This window comes from Phyllobates terribilis, unplaced genomic scaffold, assembly GCF_046119375.1.
Source record: "Phyllobates terribilis strain yellow unplaced genomic scaffold, ASM4611937v1 Scaffold_7__3_contigs__length_470593459, whole genome shotgun sequence".
Lineage (NCBI taxonomy): Eukaryota > Metazoa > Chordata > Amphibia > Anura > Dendrobatidae > Phyllobates > Phyllobates terribilis.
In genome coordinates, this window is record NW_027362767.1 from 469849203 (window position 1) to 469871251 (window position 22049).

The 22049-nt window shown below is 46.9% G+C and overlaps 1 protein-coding gene across 3 annotated transcripts in view; it reads right to left on the reverse strand.

Moving 5' to 3' along the window:
• SYTL4 (synaptotagmin like 4) overlaps positions 1 to 12165 on the reverse strand; it is a 238367-nt gene extending 226202 nt beyond the window's left edge. Inside the window, exon 1 of one of the 3 annotated variants that reach the window (XM_073642212.1) lies at positions 12007 to 12165. The gene's annotated coding sequence lies outside the window, so the exon portion shown is untranslated. The remainder of the gene's footprint in view (positions 1 to 12006) is intronic. The other 2 variants (XM_073642213.1, XM_073642214.1) reach the window with 2 other exon arrangements.
• Between the last annotated feature and the right edge of the window lie 9884 nt (positions 12166 to 22049).

Here is a 22049-nt window from a genome sequence, read left to right on the forward strand (position 1 = left end):
CGCATCCGACTATCCGATAACGTTGACCGGCTTACTTTTCTGAAAATGAACAAGGCCTGGATCTCGCATGAATTTGCCAGTCCTCTTCCAGATTAAATAATTGGTTGGCAACAGTATCCAGGTCTCCTGTTGTGTTCATGTTTCTACCACCTGAACTGTAATCCCTGGGCTCCAACACCGCAGTTGCTGCTCAGAAGTGCCGTCTGCACAGTCAACACTTGCTCCAGTGTTATTGGGGTTCAGTAACGTCAGCTGATCCCCTGCTGTGTGCCTGGCAATTTCTCCTGCTCTGTCCACATTCACACTACTACTGATTTTAAACTTGCTCCAATTAGGCCTCTGGCTCCTCTCTGTTTTCACTATCTATCCTGGGCTCCAACACCGCCAGTTGCTGCTCAGAAGTGCTGTCTGCACAGTCAACACTTGGTCCAGTGTTATTGGGGTTCAGTAACGTCAGCTGATCCCCAGCTGTGCGTGTCCGGCAAATTCTCCTGCTCTGTCCACATTCTCACTACTACTACAGATTTAAAACTTGCTCCAATTACACCTCTGGCTCCACTCTTTTTTCAGTATTTACCCTGGGTTACAGCCCCGCCAGCTGTTTCCCGGCAGTGTTTTTGGCACGGGTACTCACTCCTGCCCAGCCTGGTTCCAGCACGCCAGCTGTTTCCGGGTAGTATCAACGTCACTTTGCCTCCAATACGTTGCGGTCGGGTTAGCAGACTCTATGGTGCCTGCAGTTTAGGTGACTCCTATGTGGGCTGCGGGATCTGGCAATGAAGCCTGGTTCCACAGTGCTAATAGGACAAGCACCCCCTGTAGGACTGTGGGTTTCGGTAACTCAGGCCGGCTCGCGGCCTTGAAACTTTTTTTTTCATGTGTACCTTCTGCTACCTATCCGGGTTCCAGTACTGTCAGCTGGTTCTCGGCAGTGCCTTTGGCTTAGGTGCCTCCTTCTCGGTATCCAAGTTCCACCAACGTCTGCTAGTCCTTGGTAGTGCTTTCTGGCACAGGTAACTCCTGCTTAGTAACCGGCTTCCAGTACCGTTAGCTGGTCTTCGGTAGATCCATTGGCTCTAGTACCTTCTGCTATCCATCCGGGTTCCAGTACAGTCAGCTGGTTCTCGGCAGTTCCTCAGCCTTCTTGTACCTTCTGCTACATTTCCAAGTTCAAGCTTTTTGAAATGGTTTTTGGTAATCACTCTGGATCTCCCTGACGACGACCCTGAAGACCACCCCGAAGAAGAGGAGGACCCCGAAGACGACCCTGAAGACCACCCCGAAGAAGACGAGGACCCCGAAGACGACCCTGAAGACCACCCTGAAGAAGACCAAGAAGATGACCCTGAAGAAGATGACCAAGAGGACAAAGAACAAGAAGACAACCACCAAGATACAGAAGAACAAGAGACAGAAAACCAAGAAGCAGAACAACAAGAAGCTGCAGAACAAAAAGCAGAAGAACATTAAGCATAAGACTAAAAATCAGAGCAAAAGATATTATCTAAATTATTAAGCAGAAGAAGACTAAGCAGTGTATGGGGGTGAGTCCGTTCCTCCTCGTGGTGCCCCTGGAAAAGACCTGCTGCTGCAGGCCAAACTGAATGTGGACAAATCCTGTTAATCTTTGTGACAGGCAGAACGAAAGGTGTAATCTTCAAACTTTTATAGATAACAACTACGTGCCTGTCACAAATAAGAATATGATGAAGAAGAAGAATATGAAGAAGATGAAGAAGTAGAATATGAAGAAGAATAATAGTTGAATAAGAAGAATGTAAAAAAAAAAAAAAGAATAATACGAAGAAGGTGAAGAAGAAGTTGATGAAAAAGATGTGGATGCTGAGGATGATGAAGGAGAAAGTGTGGGAGAAGTAAAAAAAGAAGGTGAAGAGCATGGAAGTAGTGAAACAAATATCTGACAAAATATAAAAAAACTTAACAGTCAATATTTTTGTAACTCAGAACGTCTTAAATAAAAATATAAATTTCTGCTATTCCATTTGATTGGGCTAAACCTCTATGCCTTTATTGTCTCCCCCACCTCCCCCAATACATTCTACATTATTCTTAGTTGTTTTCCTTCATGTAGAATTAACTTACAAGGAAAGAAAGGGTTTATTTTCATTCCGATATTTGTGTCCCATTGACTTGCATTGGTTTCCGGTATCGGAATCGGCGATATCCGATATTTTTGGGGTATCGGTCCGATCCGATATTTCCCGATATCGGAAGGTATCGCTCAACACTAATTGCCACTAGTCCTCAAAGTTACAATATGTCTGATACTATAAGTATAGTGTGAATCGTGTGGGCAATGAACCCCTCTAGAGGATTCCAGCAGGGACAGAAAGGTGTACAGCTGCCTAAATAAATATATACTAGACAAACATTACACACAATATTGTACAGTTTCCTGGGAACCGGTCGTGAGAACAGTGGACGTTCTTGTGCCAGATTATACTTTATTTGTTTTGTATGAGGCATGTTATTTGTCACAGATACGAGAAGCTCTGCCATGTGGAAAGATGCAAATGAGCCTTCCTGGGTTTCTGGTTGGCTAACATCTCTAACCATATTAAAAGGGAGCCTGTCAGGTTCGATAATGCTATTAACCTGCCGATATAGGGTTAGTCTGCAGGTTAACAGCGTTATAAAGGTGCCTCGCAGAAAGTGTGGCACTGGGAAGAAAAGAAACACGAAATTACTTACCGGTAATATGTTTTTTCGGAGTCCAAGACCGCACCCAACGAGAGAGTGATCCGCCCTCCAAGGACAGGGAACCATCAGGCTTAAAAGGGGGCGGTTCCTCTCCCCACGTCAGATGGTTACAGAGTCTGAAAAACTGTATCTCCGGATATCGTTAGATCACCACAACCCCGAGCACCCCATGTAAAACACCAGGAGGAGAAGCAGAAACAAGTGACGAACCCTCAGCAATGGGAGGGAATATCAGGGTGCCGTCATGGACTCCAAAAAAACACACATTACATTACCGGTAAGTAATTACATGTTTATCGGTCGTCCATGACAGCACACAACGAGAGAATTACAGAGGGACCACAACCTGCAGAACCCCACTCCCAAAAGGTGATATCAGCACCAGAAAGATCCAATCTATAGTGCTTATAAAAAGTAGTAGGCGAAGACTATGTTGCCGCTCTACAAATTTGGTTGATAGACACACCGGACCCTTCTGCCCAGGTAGTAGCAACAGCCCTCGTGGAATGAGCTCAGATTCTTCTCCACCTCTCAGCCGCTTGCAGAATAGGCCATACTAATAGCCTCCCTGATCCACCGGGCCAGCGTGGCTTTAGAGGCCTTATATCCCTTCATCTGTCCCTGAAAGCAGACAAAAAGGGACCTATCCTTCATCCAGGAACTAGTGGATTCTAGGTACCTCTCTAAGTAGCGTTTGACATCTAAGGAATGTAACTTTTGCTCTTTATCGTTAGTGGGGCTACTACAAAAGGTGGGTAGGACAACTTCTTGTGATCGGTGAAACGTAGAGACTACGTTCGGGAGGTATGCTGGGTCAGGTTTTAAGAATACCCTATCATCCCGAAACAGGGTAAAAGGAGGGTCCGCTGAGAGGGCCTGAATGTCTATCCACCGAGCGGAAGTCAAGGCTACCAAGAGAACCGTTTTAAGGGAAAGGACTTTAATAGGAACCTCCTGTAAGGGTTCAAAGGGAGGGGCTGTTAAGGCCGAGAGTACTAGGTTAAGATCCCAAGGGGCTGAGCTAATGGACCAAACAGGTTTGGATCTGGTGTATGCCTTTATGAACCGCGAAACCCAAGGGTCCCCTGCTAGGTTAAATATCTGGACTTTGAGGGTACTGAGAGTTACATCTCCACCCCCTCCTGTAGAAACTCCAAAATTAAATTAAAATCGGGACCTCCCCCGGATACTGACAGGAATTTTTTCCAAGTCTTGCGATAAATCCGGGAAGTTACAGGCTTTCTGGATTTAAGGAGAGTAGAAGATACCTCAGCTGAGAACCCCCTACTCCTCAGCAGCTCCCTTTCAAATTCCAGGCAGTCAGATGCAATCTGCCTGCCTGCGGGTGATGGACTGGTCCCTGGGAGAGGAGATCTGGAAGATCCGGGAGAACCCAGGGATCGGAGACTGATATCTGCTGGAGCCAAGAAAAAACATGGTCTTCTTGGCCAAAATGGGGCTAGCAATATTACCCGAGCCCTGTCTTCTCGAATTTTGCGAAGAACTGTTGGTTAGGGTTAAAAAGGCATAACCCAGCCAGAATCTCCAGTTGATTAGAAGGGAATCTACCACAAGAGAATGATCTCTGGGATTCAGGGAGCAAAAGTGATCCACCTTCCAGTTGGATTTGGTTGCAAAGATCTATGGAGGGGACTCCCTACATGAGCGTAATTTTGTGAACACTGCCTGATTCAAGACCCATTCGCCCTGGTGAAGGTGTACTCGGCTGAGGAAATCCACTTTGCTGCTGTCTTCCCCTCTTATATGTACTGCGGAGATAGAGGCTAGATGTGTCTGACGCGCCCCCAGAGCCGTGGGGTACTCGGCAGCCGGGCCTATGGATGCTGGTGGGGGGGGGGATATCACGGTGGCTGGCCCGGTCCGTGGCCCAGGGCGGTCAACCAAAAAGGGGATTTATAGGGGATTTGTAAAGTTCATGACGCCACCTGTGGAATGCGGCTAAAGGGAACCGCCGCTGCGGAGCAGTCCTCTGAAGCTGATGTTACTGCAGCAGGGATGGTATGGCTCTCCACAGGAAGAGCTAGCTCCAGGGCAGTGTTGGAGTTGTTGGTTGCGCTGGGCGTTGTAGTGCAGGGGGAAAGATGACGCAGGTGAAATTATGGACGGAGGCAGTGAGGTGCAGTCATCCGAGTCTTTACTCACAGTTGTTAAGTTCCTCAGGTTGCAGTGTCCATCTTACAGCCTCCCATGTCGCGCTGCGTTCACCAGAACGAGGGTTCAGCTCTTCCTCAGGGAGTTTAGGAGTACCTGACAGAACCCCACTTTCTTGTGTTCCTCTCTAGACCGTCTTCACGTTGGGTCTTTCTCCCTCCTGCCCTGCGCTTCCCCACTCTCAATCCCGCTCGGGTGCTCTGAAGTCCCTCCTGTCTCACTGGAGTTCCCGGACCTGCTTGACCCTCACGGAGATTAGAATGAGGCTTTTGGCAACTGAACTATATAAGCCAGAAGCCTCCGGTTTTTCCAGCCGAGACTTGGAGTAACACGACTGGTCCAGGGGCCGGTCCCCTTCTTGTGGCCTACGATCCCTCTGTCTTCTGACAGATTCGGGCCGTACGGGTGCCGTCCTGCACTCGCCGTACCCCCTGGGATCCCTTTTACTAGAACGAAGCCTACTCATCTGCTCCCCTCCTGGGCCTCAAGTACTGGGCCCTACTTATGGAGCAGAGCTCCTAAAGAGACTCTGCTCCCAGACTGTCTTCACTCTCTCCTCTCACTGACTGATCTCCTGCCACCCTAAGATGGCTTCCCTTTATATATCTACTACTATGGTGCTCCCCTAAACTGCTTCCTCCACCCACACCCACTACTGGTTCCCCCTACCTTTGGGTTCCCCCCACTCCAGCCAGTGACAGGGCTCAGCAACTACGCACATGCATGTTGCCCTTCCAGCCGGCCTGGAGCAGTGTAGTGTTGGATGCAGGTGTTGGGGTCCCAGGCAGCACTCCCTCCTTACCTGAGAGAAGGAGATACCACACCTCTGGGTGAGGTGCAGTACCCCTGTGGTGACTGAATCCTCAGGGGCGCCACATGTCTCTGCCAGGAGAAATATATGTTTTGTTACCCTCATTAGTGTCTTGGACCAAGTACCTCCTTGGTGATTTATATAGGCTACCGATACTTGATTGTCGGACAGAATTTTGACGTGTTGGCCCTGTAACGCTGGCAGAGACACCTCTAGAGGAGCTTTCTCCACAGCTTCCAACTCCTTCCCATTGGAGGATTTTTTTTTTTTTAAAAGGACCTGACCAACTCCCCTGAAGTATGTGTTGATCTAAGTGGGCCCCCCATCCCGAAGGACTGGCATCGGTTGTGACTATCCTTGTAGCTGCGGACGACCAGGACACCCCCGTGGACAGTACTACCCCGTCCAACCACCAGCGGAGAGACTCCAGCGTAGCTGGTTGCAGAGTCAGTTTGCTCTCGAGATTTTGGCGTAGGAATTCCTAATTCTCTAGAATGTCCCACTGTAGAGTCCTGGTATGCATGCCATGAGAGACCCTAGGAGTGACATGGCCTGCCTCAGAGTCAGTCGGAGAGTCTATGGATTTTAATACTAACGTCTGAATTCTCCCCACTTTGTCTGGTGGAAGGCGACACTCCTGAGTGATCGAGTCTAGTGTAAGACCTAGAAAGACCTGAGTCGTCGATGGAGTTAATCTTGATTTGTCCATGTTGACAAGCCAGCCCAGATTCCGCAGCATTTCGAGGACTTGTTGAATCTGTCCTGAACAATGCTGAGCCGATCTTCCGACTATTAAAAAATCGTCCACATATGGCACAATCAAAACTTTCTTCTCCCGAAGATGAGCTGATACCTATGAGATTACCTTGGTAAAGATTCGAGGGGCGATCACTATGCCAAACGGAAGAGCCTGATACTGAAAATGTCTGACTTTTGAATTCACCTGAACCGCTACCCGGAGGAATTGTTGGGACTGGACGCTTATAGGGATATGGTAATATGCGTCTTTCAAGTCCAGGACTGCCATGTGGCTGTTTGGAAAGAGCAATTTTATTGCAGACCCAATTGACTCCATTTTAAAAGTAGGAACCTCCACATAGCTGTTCAGACCCCTCAGATTTAGGATAGTTCTGAAAGAACCCTCTGGTTTCCTTATCAGGATTTAGCCGATGATTTTCCAGTTTTTTTTCTGAGTCTAAGGACCAAAGAAAAAAAGCAGGGAAAAAACAATTAATAAAATGACATTCTTGGAGTTCTCTCACCCATCAGATGTGAAGAGGTACCAGAGCTGAAGGAGGACCCTTGTCCTAGGACAAACCCCCTCTGGAGGCCTCGCGAGAAGAATGACTGCCACTGCGGTGTGTCTTCTTCTGGGACCCCATCTCTACTGGGGCCTCTGTGCTCTGTGCCGCTCATGGTTGCTGAAATGGTCGCTTGTGCAATAATACAGCAGCAGTTGGATGGAGCACTAAGGCAATACTCCATTCTCTCTTCCTGACTTTTATTCAGGAAGTGCACCCTGCAGCCCACCTCCCAGCTTGAACCCGGAAAGTCCAGGTGAGTCACCTGACCGGAGCACTCGTCATGGGGGACGCCCCCTGACGTGCGCATGCCCGGGAGACGGCGGCCCTAATCAGGGACGACGTCGCAGATCCGCCCCCGGAAGTCCGGCGCACTCATCACCTGACCGCCTCTTCCAGACGGCCAGGCGCGTGCGCATCCCCGGACACCCAGCGGATGCCCACCACAGCATGGCGCTGCCGGGTAACATCCTCACAAGGCACCAACAACCTCCTCTGGCCGGGAGCTGCAACCTCGGTGTCTGGAGTCACGGGGCCCGATCCGGCCTACTGCGCACCCAACAGGTGCATCTTAAAGCACAAAAAAAAAAAAAATAACATGCTGGAACTGCCGTTCCTGAGGCTCCCAGTTCAAGGACAGAGAGCCAACTGACGTGGGGAGAGGAACTGCCCCCTTTTAAGCCTGATAGTTCCTTGTCCTTGGAGGGCGGATCCCTCTCTCTTTGGGTGCTGTCATGGACGACTGAAACTTTATTTCTCTCGGTAGCCACCAGCTTTAGCCATGTTGGCATACCCAGAGCAACCACTCACAGCACTAAGAGCGGTGGCTGTGAGCACACCCCACACGGATTGATACGGATTGTTTTGTTGTTATGGAAGCACCAACTACTGAAAGAAAATGAAGTAATATCCTCCCTGCGGCCGCTCACGTCCAGTCATTGGGCGGTGCAGGGAGCAGTCACATTCTCCGCTCACTACAGTGAGCGTGTTTATGCAGAGCTGGCTTTTAATCAGTGTTAGAGAGTGATTATTGCTGTGCTCACTGTGTAGTAGCGGCAGATTTAAGTTCATTTTCTCCCTGTAGCCACAGGTCCAGTAACACAGCAAAACATGGAAAAATACCTACTTTTGTGCACATTACCACTATATCTGAAAAAATAACATTTCTGGAAGGGACTGGTTCCCTTTAAGGGTTTTTCATGCTGTTTTCGGAGGCTCCATCAGCAATTTTTTCATATCATCATACCAGGAAACAGAAGTGCGCTCGTTGCTGGTAACAAAGAAGAGTGATGTACTGCATCGCGGGGCTGTATATAGAGGGACAATGTACTTCAGGAGGGAGCTGAGAAGAGATACTGCAGGTTGAGGCTGTATATATTGGGCAGAAAAGTGAGATGTACTGCAGGACTGGACTGCATGCAAGGGGACTGAGAGGAGAGATTACTGGATAGGGCTGTATAAAAGGGGCTGAGAGGAGACATGTACTGCAGGAGAGACTCCTGATGAACGAGTATGCTTCATTAACCATTTCCGGCGAGCACGCTCGGGTGCTTGCCGAGTATTTCGGCGTGCTCGGGATTTCTTTCATTGTCGCCGCAGCTGCAAGTGTCACGGCTGTTTAGACAGCTGTGCCACATGCAGAGATCGACTAACAGCTGTGACACTTGCAGCTGCGGCGACAATAGTCTTAAGTTACTTACCGCTAACGGGATTTTTCGGAGACCATGACAACACCAAGAGAGGGGATTCGCCCACCAAGGACAAGAAACCTACAGGCTAAAAGGGCGGCACCTGTCTTACACTTGCACCGGGGAGACTGCGCACCAGAACACTGCGGAACAGTGCAGAGACAAACGGGCCGACAGGAAACAAAGCCCTCCTGATGTGAGCGTTGCATTGCGCATGCCCGGGAAATGAGTAAGACCAGTGCACATCACAGGGCCCTGTGATGTGCAGGGGAGGGGGGGGGGGACATGCTAATAAGATGATAGGCGGGGATTTCTGTGCTAACTAAAGAGATAGGCGGGGATTTCTTGGCGACCGGGGAACGCCAAGCATGTGAAAACGGATTTTATAAAACTCCATTTTACAGCAAGCAGACTTTTACTATGGGCCATACAGGTATGTATAGATTTACTTTTCTATAACCTGTATGCCCATATTAAAGGTCTCAAATCTCCCAGGGGGTGACAGATTCCCTTTAAGCTGCAAATGCTGCTCCATTGATGCATATGGCAAAAAATAATCTGCGGCATATGCATCAATAAGTTTCACATCAGCAGGCGTCAAACACAGTTCAGCTCTACACTGCCTAGTTATTACAAGCTCCTTCCTATGTGCAGGAGAGTTGAGCTCTGTTACAACCAACTAATGATGTAAATACACAGAGGCAGTTATACTTATGTAGATTACAGAAGATAAGGACTGAATACAGTGCACATAGGCATACGGTGAATTCTACATTTAAATTAGCCTCATGATAACTCAAGAGGTAGGTCTAGGCACAAGAAAAACTTTATGTTGGACTTAGTCTGTAGTTTACCAATAATTACGCATTTACTGTACTTTGTGAAAAATAATGTGATTCTGGGAATAAACTTTTAAAGGGAACCTGTTAGTCAATTCATGCTGCCCAAACCGCTGGCAGAATGAATCAGAACCCAGATGCATGACTGTAGCCAGGTACGCTGTTCTTCTTTAAAGACCCCGGCAGGAACTATGGTTCCGGGGACTGGGTAAATCTGGCTCTACTCCCACTAGATTCAACAAGCTCTGCTACGTGAGTTGGTCACATCTTTTCCTACTTACCCACATGGGAGATGGGGGGGCGGAGAACCCTTCAGGAGCCACACCAGAATAGTCGGGTCTCCAAAGGCTTTTCAAACTATGTTTTCTCTGAAATGCCAGGCTTTAATTCATGCTGGCCGTGGTTTGTACAGCAAGAATCTAATGACTGGTTCCTTTTAAGGTCAATGGAAATAAAGGACAGGAGGGATTTGGGGCAAGCAAACTAGGAACCTAAAAGCAATCCACAGTTGCGGACCTTTCTATGCCCTCACTAGTAATGCGTTATTGCTGGGTGGAAGGATATGAAGCCCAATAAACCTATACAATGCTGTAATGCTCCAGTAGACACTTCCTAATAAAAGCTAATGACACGAGACACAATTAGTTACAGGCGTCATATGGAGGCATCATCATCCTCAGATCAGAGGAGGTTTTATTGTCCATGAATCTCTGGTTCATCTGCGGTATGAGTCAGAAGTGCTGGTCAGAGGTTCGGCTCAGGGAGGAGCATTTCATCTCCTTCACATATTTTTACTACTTAACCCTAGAACGCATACCTGGGGCCTCGCAGGCCCGCCCTGTTAATTGTTTTCTATTTTCTGCAAGATTTCTTTAGTTAGAATTTTGAAACTCTAGGTATTCTTCATGTATATAGTTCTTTGTCATTTCCAGTTGGTCATTTATTATTTGCACACGGGCCTAAAAGGCCCCAGGTATGTGAAAGTGTAGATTTTTATTGTCATGCGTTCTAGGGTTAAATAAAAGTGGAATTGAAATGGTAGAATTGGAGATTTGAGGATTTTCCGTCAGATGTTGCACTTGTGGGCCAAGATGGTTCTCAACATCTGCTGTGCGATTCAGTGATTATAATGGAGTCACTGACTGTAAATGATCTACTGATTATAAGTAATCAGACAAATATACGTTATTATTATAGATCAGGCGATTAGACAATCTGGTGAGATATTGACTAAAATCTTACTTTTCAAAAGGGGTGTACTCATTTATACTGAGCACTGAATATACACTGCTCAGCATAAACCAGTATACCTTCTCAATATCTCACCGAACACAAGAACAATTTCCAAATTTTGGACAAGATTGTTCTATGAAAGTTTTATTTAACCCATAACATGACAGTAAGGTAAATAATATAACTTTAATCACAAAGTCTTCAGACTTGCTCAAATTAGTTAATACAAAAAAGAGTACACCCCACTACCTCTAGTAATATGTATGACCTCATCGATTTTGAAAAGGTCAGCATCAAGTCTTCTAGGCATGGAATGAAAAAGTTGGCAACATAATACTACACCTATCTTTTTCCATTCTTTAAGAACGAGCTCTTTTAGAGCCTGGATGCTGAATGGAGAGCGAGGACACCTTGTCTCTTCAGGACTCCCCATACGTGGTACCAGGGCCGGACTGGGACAAAAAAAGCAGCCCTGCCACACAAACCCTACCAGCCCACATACTATAGCACTCCCCAGTGGTTCTGTAATCATGGAGGTTTATCTTTGCATCACATCATGGACAACAAGATCCATCTAGATAATGAGAACACTAAATCTATCAAATGAGGTCTGGTCAGGGCTAATGCACTGTATGCACAGCTTAATAATCATCTAACCACACTGAGCATAGCAAAGACAGCACTATAAAATACTAACATGTAAGAAGAGAAAACCTGCTATAAAACCCTACAGTGTAAGAAGAGAAAACCTGCTATAAAACCCTACAGTGTAAGAAGAGAAAACCTGCTATAAAACCCTACAGTGTAAGAAGAGAACTCTGCTATAAAACCCTACAGTGTAAGAAGAGAACTCTGCTATAAAACCCTACAGTGTAAGAAGAGAAAACCTGCTATAAAACCCTACAGTGTAAGAAGAGAACTCTGCTATAAAACCCTACAGTGTAAGAAGAGAATCCTGCTATAAAACCCTACAGTGTAAGAAGAGAACCCTGCTATAAAACCCTACAGTGTAAGAAGAGAATCCTGCTATAAAACCCTACAGTGTAAGAAGAGAATCCTGCTATAAAACGATTCAATGTATCCAGACACAATTCCGCCATCAGCCCAGCTCAGAGACAGCCCCCGGGAGTCTCCATGACCAGGAAGCAGTGGCCGTTATAGGTTCCTGCTTATAGAAGTTTCTACACCTTATTTCGCAATCCATAAACCCCACTGTGTAATATTGCGGGTGGAGGACTTACCTGTTCTCGGGAGAAGGGATCCAGACTCCTAAGTTGCACAATGTAGAAAAGACAGATCACAAAGTTTCTCAGGAGCAGCTGCACCAGGACTGAGGGAGAGGCTGCCTGTCTTAAAGTGACCATGCTCCAATTTCTCTCTTAAAAGATCTGTAACAATCACAACAAGTATCCTATTACAAGCAAGAAAGATACAATGAAAAACCCAAACCAGCGTGTAGTGCAGGAACAGAGGCTGAAATTCAGGGCGAATATCTTCTGTAAAGGAGAACTATCCAGAGAATGCGATCAGCTGCTTCTCTGTCAGTGAAAGATCACAAGAAAGCAAGTGGGCAGGTAGAATAGAGGGCTATGTAATAGAATAATGTCATGTTTGTAATTAAATGTGACACCGTATCCTTCTGATTATAAGGAGAAAGTGCTTGATAGAGCTCTGCTTACTGTCAGTGAATGGCATCTTTTTGTTACCTATTCAGGCCATAATAGGGGTGATCGGATGCAGGTGTAGGGCTTGTAGTTAGTTGGTCACAATAATTTTTATTTTGGTTTTCTGGCAAGAAGTTCCAGTTATTCGAGTAAAGAGACTTTGGCGAAACTCGCCTGAGCGCTATGGAAATTCATGTGCTGTGCAGACTTTTCCTCCGCAGTCTGTCAATGTCCGCTGCAGGTCTTCATTGCAGATTTCAACCAATTTATGTCCCAGAGTCTGATGAGGATGTCCCGGGTACGGGAGATCTCTTGTGTGGGGAGTGGAAGCAGTGATTTGCCTGTAGGGTATGTGCCCACGATGCAGAAAATTTCTGCAGCGTTTCTGCATGTTCTTGGCAGTCAAAAACGCTTGTGGATTTTACACTTGTTTTTGTCGCGTTTTTACATGCGGATTTGACTTGCGTTTTTCAAGTGCATTGGAACCTCAAATCCGCATGCAGAAATGCACAAATAATAGACATGCGGATTTTTCCGCAAGGAAAATCCGCAGCGGAAAATTCTGCAGCATGGGCACAGAACATGCAGATTTTCATTGGGGATCATGGGGCACGGATTACCAAGCATTTTGCAAGCGTTTACGCTGCGGAAAATCCGCATCAAAAAACGCTTCAAAAACGCATAGTGGGCACACAGCCTTAGGCTGTGTGCCCATGATGGGTTTTTTAAGCGTTTTTTGATGCGGACTTTCCACAGCGTAAACACTTGCAAAACGCATGGTAGAAGGTCTGCCATGTTCCCCAATGATAATCCGCATGTGCTGTGCACATGCTGCGGAAATTTCCACTGCGGATTATCATTGCGGATAAAAACGCAGCACTACCAATTATTTTGCGGAAGTACTGCTTTTTCGCTGCCATTGACTTGCATTAGACCGCATGGATTACACATCACTGCATATGTAGATGCACATTCCATGTGTTTCAATGTGCGGATGGTACCCAGGTGTGGAGGACAGGAGACTCTCCTCCAGACCCAGGTACCATAGAAACTGTAAAAAAAGAATAAAATAAAAAATAAATATTATATTTACCTTCTGACGGCCCCCGCTCTCCTTGTCTTCGCTTGCCGGCAGATCGCGGTGGATCTGCCGGCAGCCAGGACGGAGCGAATCAAGACTCCGGGGCCCATCAGAAGGTAAGTATAGATTTATTTTTTTATTTTTTACCCTTCTTTCGGTCACACTATATATGCCGGTTGCATGGATTTATATAGTGCGACCAAGTTGTCAAGCACTTTCCAAGTGATGCTAAAATCGCTTGTCAACCCGAATGCGGAAATGCATGTGAAGAACGCTTCACATCCGCATGTCCCTGGCAGGAAAAACGCATGTACAATCCGCATGTACAATCCGCATGCGTTTTTTTCTGCCAGGGGGCGGCCGGGTGTCCATAAACGGTCACCAGCCGCCCCCATTTCTCCTTGGAACATCCCCCCACACACTTTTCTTAGACCGGCCTGCTTTAGGGCAGCATTGGACGAGCCCACCAGAGAACCAGACTCCTCCGGTGGGCCCTGGCTTCTCCATCAGGGGAGTTGAGAGTGCCAAGGTGAGGAGCATGATGATGATGATAGAAGTTTAGCATCTGCTTTGTTTTCTTGGAATGCAAGCGTAAGTGTGCAACCAAACACCCACCCACCCCCAGGCTGCAATACCATACTGCTAGCTTGCACTTGAAATGGGGCCTTTTAGTTTGGAGGAGGCCGAAGCTGGCCACTACCTTATGGCTGCTTCGGCGGCGAGGTATCCATACTCAGTCCCCAGCCTCCCCGCGGCCGGGTGTCCACACATGCTCCCCAGCCGCCTGGGGGCAGCGGGGTGTCCATACACGGTCCCCAGCCGCTCCCATTTCTCCTTGGAACATTCCCCCACACACTTTTCTTAGCCCGGCCTGCTTTAGGGCAGCATTGGACGAGACCACCAGAGAACCAGACTCCTCCGGTGGGCCCTGGCTTCTCCATCAGGGGAGTGGAGAGTGCCAAGATGAGGAGCATGATGATGATGATAGAAGTTAGCGTCTGCTTTGTTTTGTTGGAATGCAAGCGCATGTATGTAGTAGCGGCTAGGCCTGAGGTGGTCAGCATTTTGGCACATATCCTACCTCCTCCGAGGATTGCTGGATGTTTTCCTGCTACTATCCCAGTTATATGACTCCCGTTAAAACAAAGCTTCAGGTGATGAATGATGGATTAGGTGGTGGTAAAGGAGAAAGAGCAGGAGGAACAGGGACCATTCACATCAATATCAGGCCAGTCAACCACACATGTCTTGTAGAATATGTTTCTGTACCAAAAGGAGCGGTTCGGATACACAGTTAAAGGGCATGCAGTGAGTGCAATGCCTACCAAAAATTTCGAGGCACTCCAATGCCCCTTGGAAGTGACATGGAGGTCAGAGGGCCTTAACTAAACCGTTTTTTCCATTTATAGCAACTGGGTCTCCTGTGCACTGTTAGCCTAAGCAGTGAATGGAAGGCTTTCCAAAAATTATGAGGAGCTGCAATGCCCCTTGAAACAGACGTGGATTACAGCGTACTAAAAACCTTCTACCCATTATTGGGGAGTGGGTCCCTTAGTGTTAGCCTATGCATTGAAAAGCAAAAGCGGACTAAAATTAGGAGGAAATGCAATGCCCGTTGGAAGAATGGTGGAGGTCGCAGTGGAATAAAAAGACAATATCAATGCCCCTTGGAAAAGTGGTGGAGGTCGCAGTAGCTTAACAAGACGGTTTTAATGCCCCTTGGGAAAGTGGTGGAGGTCGCAGTAGCTTAACAAGATGGTTTTAATGCCCCTTGGAAAAGTGGTGGAGGTCGCAGTAGCTTAACAAGATGGTTTTAATGCCCCTTGGAAAAGTGGTGGAGGTCGCAGTAGCTTAACAAGACTGTTTTAATGCCCCTTGGAAGAGACGTGGAGGTCGCAGTAGCTTAACAAGACGGTTTTAATGCCCCTTGGAGAAGTGGTGGAGGTCGCAGTAGCTTAACAAGACGGTTTTAATGCCCCTTGGAAGAGACGTGGAGGTCGCAGTAGCTTAACAAGACGGTTTTAATGCCCTTTGGAGAAGTGGTGGAGGTCGCAGTAGCTTAACAAGATGGTTTTAATGCCCCTTGGAAAAGTGGTGGAGGTCGCAGTAGCTTAACAAGACGGTTTTAATGCCCCTTGGAAGAGAAGTGGAGGTCTCAGTAGCTTAACAAGACTGTTTTAATGCCCCTTGGAAGAGTGGTGGAGGTCACAGTAGCTTAAAAAGATGGTTTTAATGCCCCTTAGAAGAGACGTGGAGGTTGCAGTAGCTTAACTAGACGGTTTAAATGCCCCTTGGAAGAGTCATGCAGTACAGCATCTTAAAAACATTATTCCCATTATTGGGGAATGGGTCTCCCATAGTCTTTGCCTATGCCTTCCAAGCAAAAGCTGCCAAAAATTAGGAGGGAGGAACTTGCAATGCTGGCAACACGGACCAAGGTCACACCGGTGGTATAGTGGTGGTGGAGGCTGAGGATAAGGAGAAGAGCAAAATACAGCCGAAATGAGGAAGCGTATACCCATGTGTGGGTGTGAAGCGGTGCATGGGAATACACCTCCCGAAATAACACAGTGTATTTGACTTTGTTACTCTGCTTTCATTTGGTGGTGATGAGAAGTCTGGCCCAATCCAGCCTTTGTTCATTTTGATAAGGGTCAGCTTGTCAGCATTGTCAGTTGACAGGCGAGTGGGCTTATCTGTTATAATTCCCCCAGCGGCACTAAAAACACGCTCCGATAACACGCTAGCGGCAGGGCAGACCAGGACCTCCAAGGCATACAGAGCGAGTTCATTTCAAGTGTCCAGCTTGGATACCCAATAATTAAAAGGCACAGAGGAATCACGGAGGACGCTTGTACGGTCGGCAAGGTACTCCCTCACCATCTTTTGAAACTTTCCACTCCTTGTGAGAGTACCCCGCGCATCAGGGCCTGTAAGCTGGGTGGGTCTCAGAAAACTGTCCCAGAATGTTGACAGTGTTCCCCTGCATCTGCTGGATTGGAGTTGCGTCTCTCTCGCCTGTACGCCTTGGTTGGGCAACGAACTGTGACCTCTGCTGCTAGTGTGTTCAGATGGGAATTTTTTTAACAGTTCTGGAGCAAGAGCCTTCTGGTACTGCCCCATTTTTGTAGACCTCTCCACCTCAGGAATAAGAGAGTGAAAGTTCTCCTTGTAGCGGAGGTCTAAAAGTGTCACCAACCAGTAATGACTGTCATCCAACATTTTTACAACTCGAGGGTCACGGTTAAGGCAGCGTAACATAAAGTCAGCCATGCGTGCCAGACTGGTAAAGGGCAAGACTTCCGTGTCCTCACCAAGATGATGACTGACCATGCTCTCCTCCTCCTCCTACTCCTCCCCCCTGTCGTCAGGCCACCCACGCTGAACTGACGCTATGACATTTGTACAGGTACTACCGTCTACAGCGCATGATACCAGCTCCTGTTCTTCCTCCTCCTCCTTCTCTCCCTCATTGTCCCCCAATGCACGTTGGGATGAGATGAGGCTGGGCTGTGTGTAATTGCCCGCTACGGCTTCTTGATCCATCTCATCATACTCTGGCTGCAATGCCTCCTCTTTAATTCTCTGCAGAGAGCGTTGCAAAAGACAGACAAGTGGGATGCTGACGCTAATGATGGCGTCATCGCCACTCACCATCTTGGTGGACTCCTCAAAGTTTGTCAGAATGGTACATATGTCAGACTTCCAGGTCCACTCCTGAGGTCTTATGTGTGGAGTCTGAGCTGAATATCGACGGCCTTGTTGCAGTTGGTACTCCACAACTGCTCTCTTCTGCTCACAAATCCTCTGCAACATGTGGAGGGTAGAGTTCCAACGTGTGGGGACATCACACACCAGTCGGTGTGCCAGAAGCTGCAAACACTGCTGCAACACAGCAAGGGCAGCGGAAGCTGTAGCCGACTTGCGAAAATAAGCAGACAGGCGGCGCACTTTGACGAGCAGATCTGGCAACTCGGGGTACGATTTAAGAAACCGCTGAACCACGAGGTTAAGCACATGAGCCAGGCAAGGTACGTGTGTGATCTCGCCTCGCCTCAGAGCCGCCACCAGGTTACGGCCATTGTCACACACGACCATGCCTGGATGTAGGTTCAGCGGTCTCAGCCACAGATCTGCCTGCTCTTTCACAGCTGTCCACAACTCACAAGCAGTGTGAGGTTTATCACCTAAGCTTATGAGTTTCAGCACAGCCTGTTTCCGCTTGGCTGAGGCAGTACTGCAGTGCTTCCAGCTTGTAACTGATGTGGTGATATCTAAGATGGAGGCTGAACATGAGGAGGAGGATGATGCGCAGGAGCTGTACACTGTGGGGGAACTCTAACTGACATAGGGCCCGCAATCCTCGGTGTGGGGAGGATGTGTTCCGTCCCAAGGTCCAACTGGTTCCCGGCTTCCACTATGTTTACCCAGTGTGCCGTCAGGGAGATGTACCGTCCCTGGCCACAAGCACTTGTCCACGTGTCCGTTGTCAGGTGGACTCTCCCAGTAACTGCGTTGTTGAGGGCATGGCAGATGTTTTGGGATACTTGCTTGTGTAGTGCGGGGATGGCACACCGGGCAAAATAGTGTCAGCTGGGGACCGAGTACCGAGGGACGGCCACCGCCATAAGGTTGCGGAAGGATTCCGTCTCCACCAGCCTAAAAGGCAGCATTTCCAGCGCAAGCAGTCGTGAAATGTGCGAATTTAGGACTGTGGCCTGTGGGGCGTTGGCTGCGAATTTACGCTTTCATTGAAAGCTCTGGGATATGGACAATTGAACGCTGCGGTGGGACGTGGACGTTGATGCTGTTTCTTGAGAAACTGCCATAACAAGTGATGACTGAGAGGAGGGGGCATCTTTGCATGCAGTATGGACAGGGGATTGCCTTGCACACACACCAGGGGGTTCTATTACACGCACAACAGTGGAAGAAGCAGTGGTGACACCCGCTGACACTGGTCGTGGACCCTGGGGTTCGCCCCACAAAGTCGGTGCTTTGCTGCCATGTGCCTGATCATGCTGGTGGTGGTCAGGCTTGTAGTTTTGTCACCCCTGCTGATGCTGGCATGCCAGGTGGTACAAATGGCCTTTTTGGGGTTATCAGCAGAGTCTTTAAAATAATTCCAGACTCTGGAAGACCTACCGGTTGTACTGGCAACGTTCCTCGTGTTGGTGTTACGTGGAACGGTTGCCCGCCTTCTGTGTGCGGCCACCACACTGCTTCTTCCTTCCTGTTTGGGTACTCTGCCTCTCTCCCCCTGTGTGCTCCTGGCCTCGCTCTGCATGTCCTACTGCCACGTTGGGTCTGTTACTAGATCATCCACCACCTCTTCCTCTTCCACTTGCGCACCACGATCCTCCTCCTCACTTCGTAGCAATTGTGTCCCGTCATCGTCCACCTCTTGTGACAAATTGCCAGCGTCGACTTCCTGTGGCCGTGGCTGTTCAAATATTTGGGCATCGCTACATGGGATCTCCTCTTCCACCACTTCAAGCGGAGCAGGCGAGGGGCACAAATATGGAAATGGACCAGTGAACAGCTCTTCGGAGTGTCCAAATGTGGGATCAGTTGCTGTCTGATGACACTCGGCATGGTGGGAGGAAGGAGAATCAGGGTGAGGAGGAGTATGCGGTCGAGACTCACGGCTACTAAAACTTGATCGTGTGGAAGACAGACCGGAGGTGGTGGTGCCCAGGTAACTGGAAGTATTATCTGCTATCCAATTAATAACCTGTTCACACTGATCAGTTCGCAATACCGGTGTTGTAGTGTGGTTCCCTAGTAATTCAGTCAAGAAGTGGGAGCGAGAAGATGTCGCTGTTGGTTGTGGCACATTTTCACCTTGGCCACGGCCCCGTCCTCTACACGCACCATCACCAGAACGTCCAGTTTCACGTCCCTTGCCACGCTCCTTGCCCATTGTAAATGAAGTAAAATAGCTTACACTCGCACTATCAATGGAAAAAGGGTTATAAAAAGGAGATTAGAACCGTGGAAGACGAAAACCACAGTTCTATTTCTCTGGCCTACACCAGAATCTTTTAAACTGATATATTTGTGACTGAACAGACAGGGAGACATTATTTATTTATTTTTTTATGTAAAAATGACCCAAAAGTGGATAATACAGGGATTTTAACCGTGGAACTGCAAAACCACAGTTATATTTTTCTGGCCTACATCAGAATCTTTCAAACAGATATATTTGTGTCTGACCAGTCAGGGAGACACTATAACAGCTTTTTTTTACGGCAAAAAATGCCAAAAACAGGATAATACTGAGATTTGACCCGTGGAACTGCAAAACCACAGTTACATTTTTCTGGCCTACACCCGAATCTTTCAAACAGATATATTTGTGTCTGAACAATCAGGGAGACACTATTACTGTTTTTCTTTACGGAAAAAATACCAAAAGCTGGATAATACAGAGATTTGAACCGTGAAACTGCAAAACCACAGTTATATTTTTCTGGCCTACACCAGAGTCTTTCAAACATATATTTGCGTCTGAACAATCAGGGAGACACTATTGCTGTTTTTCTTTACGGAAAAAATACCAAAAGCTGGATAATACAGAGATTTGAACTGTGGAACTGCAAAACCACAGTTATATTTTTCTGGCCTACACCAGAATCTTTCAAACATATATTTGTGTCTCAACAATCAGGGAGACACTATTACTGTTTTTCTTTACGGAAAAAATACCAAAAGCTGGATAATACAGAGATTTGAACCGTGGAACTGCAAAACCACAGTTATATTTTTCTGGCCTACACCAGACTCTTTTAAACAGATATATTGGTATCTGACCAGTCAGGGGGACACTATTACTGTTTTTCTTTACGGAAAAAATACCAAAAGCTGGATAATACAAAGATTTGAACCGTGGAACTGCAAAACCACAGTTATATTTTTCTGGCTTACACCAGAATCTTTCAAACAGATATATTTGTGTCTGAACAATCAGGGAGATACTATTACTGTTTTTCTTTATGGAAAAAATACCAAAAGCTGGATAATACAGAGATTTGAACCGTGGAACTGCAAAACCACAGTTATATTTTTCTGGCCTACACCAGAATCTTTCAAACAGATATATTTGTGTCTGAACAATCAGGGAGACACTATTACTGTTTTTCTTTATGGAAAAAATACCAAAAGCTGGATAATACAGAGATTTGAACCGTGGAACTGCAAAACCACAGTTATATTTTTCTGGCCTACACCAGACTCTTTTAAACAGATATATTGGTGTCTGACCAGTCAGGGAGACACTATTATGGATGACTATGGGAGTGCATTATACTACTGTGGATGTCTATGGAGTGCATTATACTACTATTGATAACTATGGATGTGCATTATACAAACTGTGGATGTCTATGGGGGGTGCATTATACTACTATTGTTTACTATGGAGGTCCATTATACTTTATGGAGGACTGTGGGCAATGTATTATACTTTATGGATAACTATGCTGTGCTGTGCTTCATACTTTATGGAGGATTATGGGATGTGTATTATACTACATGGATGACTATGAGCTGTGCAGTATATTATATGGAGGACTATGGGGAGTTCTTTTTATACTTCTTCTATGGAGCACCATGACTTCTATGTACACCCCTGGTTAATATGGTTTATTTTCTTCTATACATTAAAGAACAGCGGCAGAATGGGGGACATGTATACCAGGATGAGGCCCAGGATAAGGTACATATACCAGGATGGGTGATATATATGCCAGAATGGGGCCAGGATAGATGACGCATATATAAAATGTATTCAGAATGGGGGGGGCTCCAATCCAAGTCTTGCACCAGGGCCCATCAAACTATTGTTATGCTACTGCATAGAATTGTCACTCGTACCTGTCATGAATACATAACTTTAGCTCCACATGTCAATGGTAGAGTACACCTTTCTGCACAATGGCAACTCCAAGTAGTTGCCCACTGTCTTCACCACGTGAAAGTTCAAGCAGGGCTGGGACAAGGTATTTTGGTGCCCTAGGCAGATGAAGCTGATGGTTCCCCCCCCTTCCCATCCCAAAGCAGAGAAAAGGAATAGCTCAGAGACTAAGGTAACAGGACCTCTAATGCACCTCCCCCCTTCCCCTCCGATGGGTTAAGTAGCAAACTCTGGATGACCACTTCCACTAGAATTGTTACCTTTTTCACAAAAAAATGTGAGCAAAAGTAAAAAAAAAAAAGGGATGTACTTTAGGGATGTTACTTAACAGGGAGTGCAATTTCAAAGTTAGATACAGAATCAATAATTTTTTGCAAACCATTTGCACAATGCAGGGAAAAAATAGCGATATTCTTACCTGACGTCCTATATTTTAAATATAGAAAACAAGGATAGTTATGGAAACGAATAAAGGGTAATTATAATTGGGGCCATTTAATTCCAGTTAAGGGGTCCAGCATTGAGAAGATACCCTATTGGAAAATAAACAGACCCCCATTATAAATAAAAGGATATGTCTCATGGTTTTTGCATCTGTCATGCGACAAATACAGCTTGCAC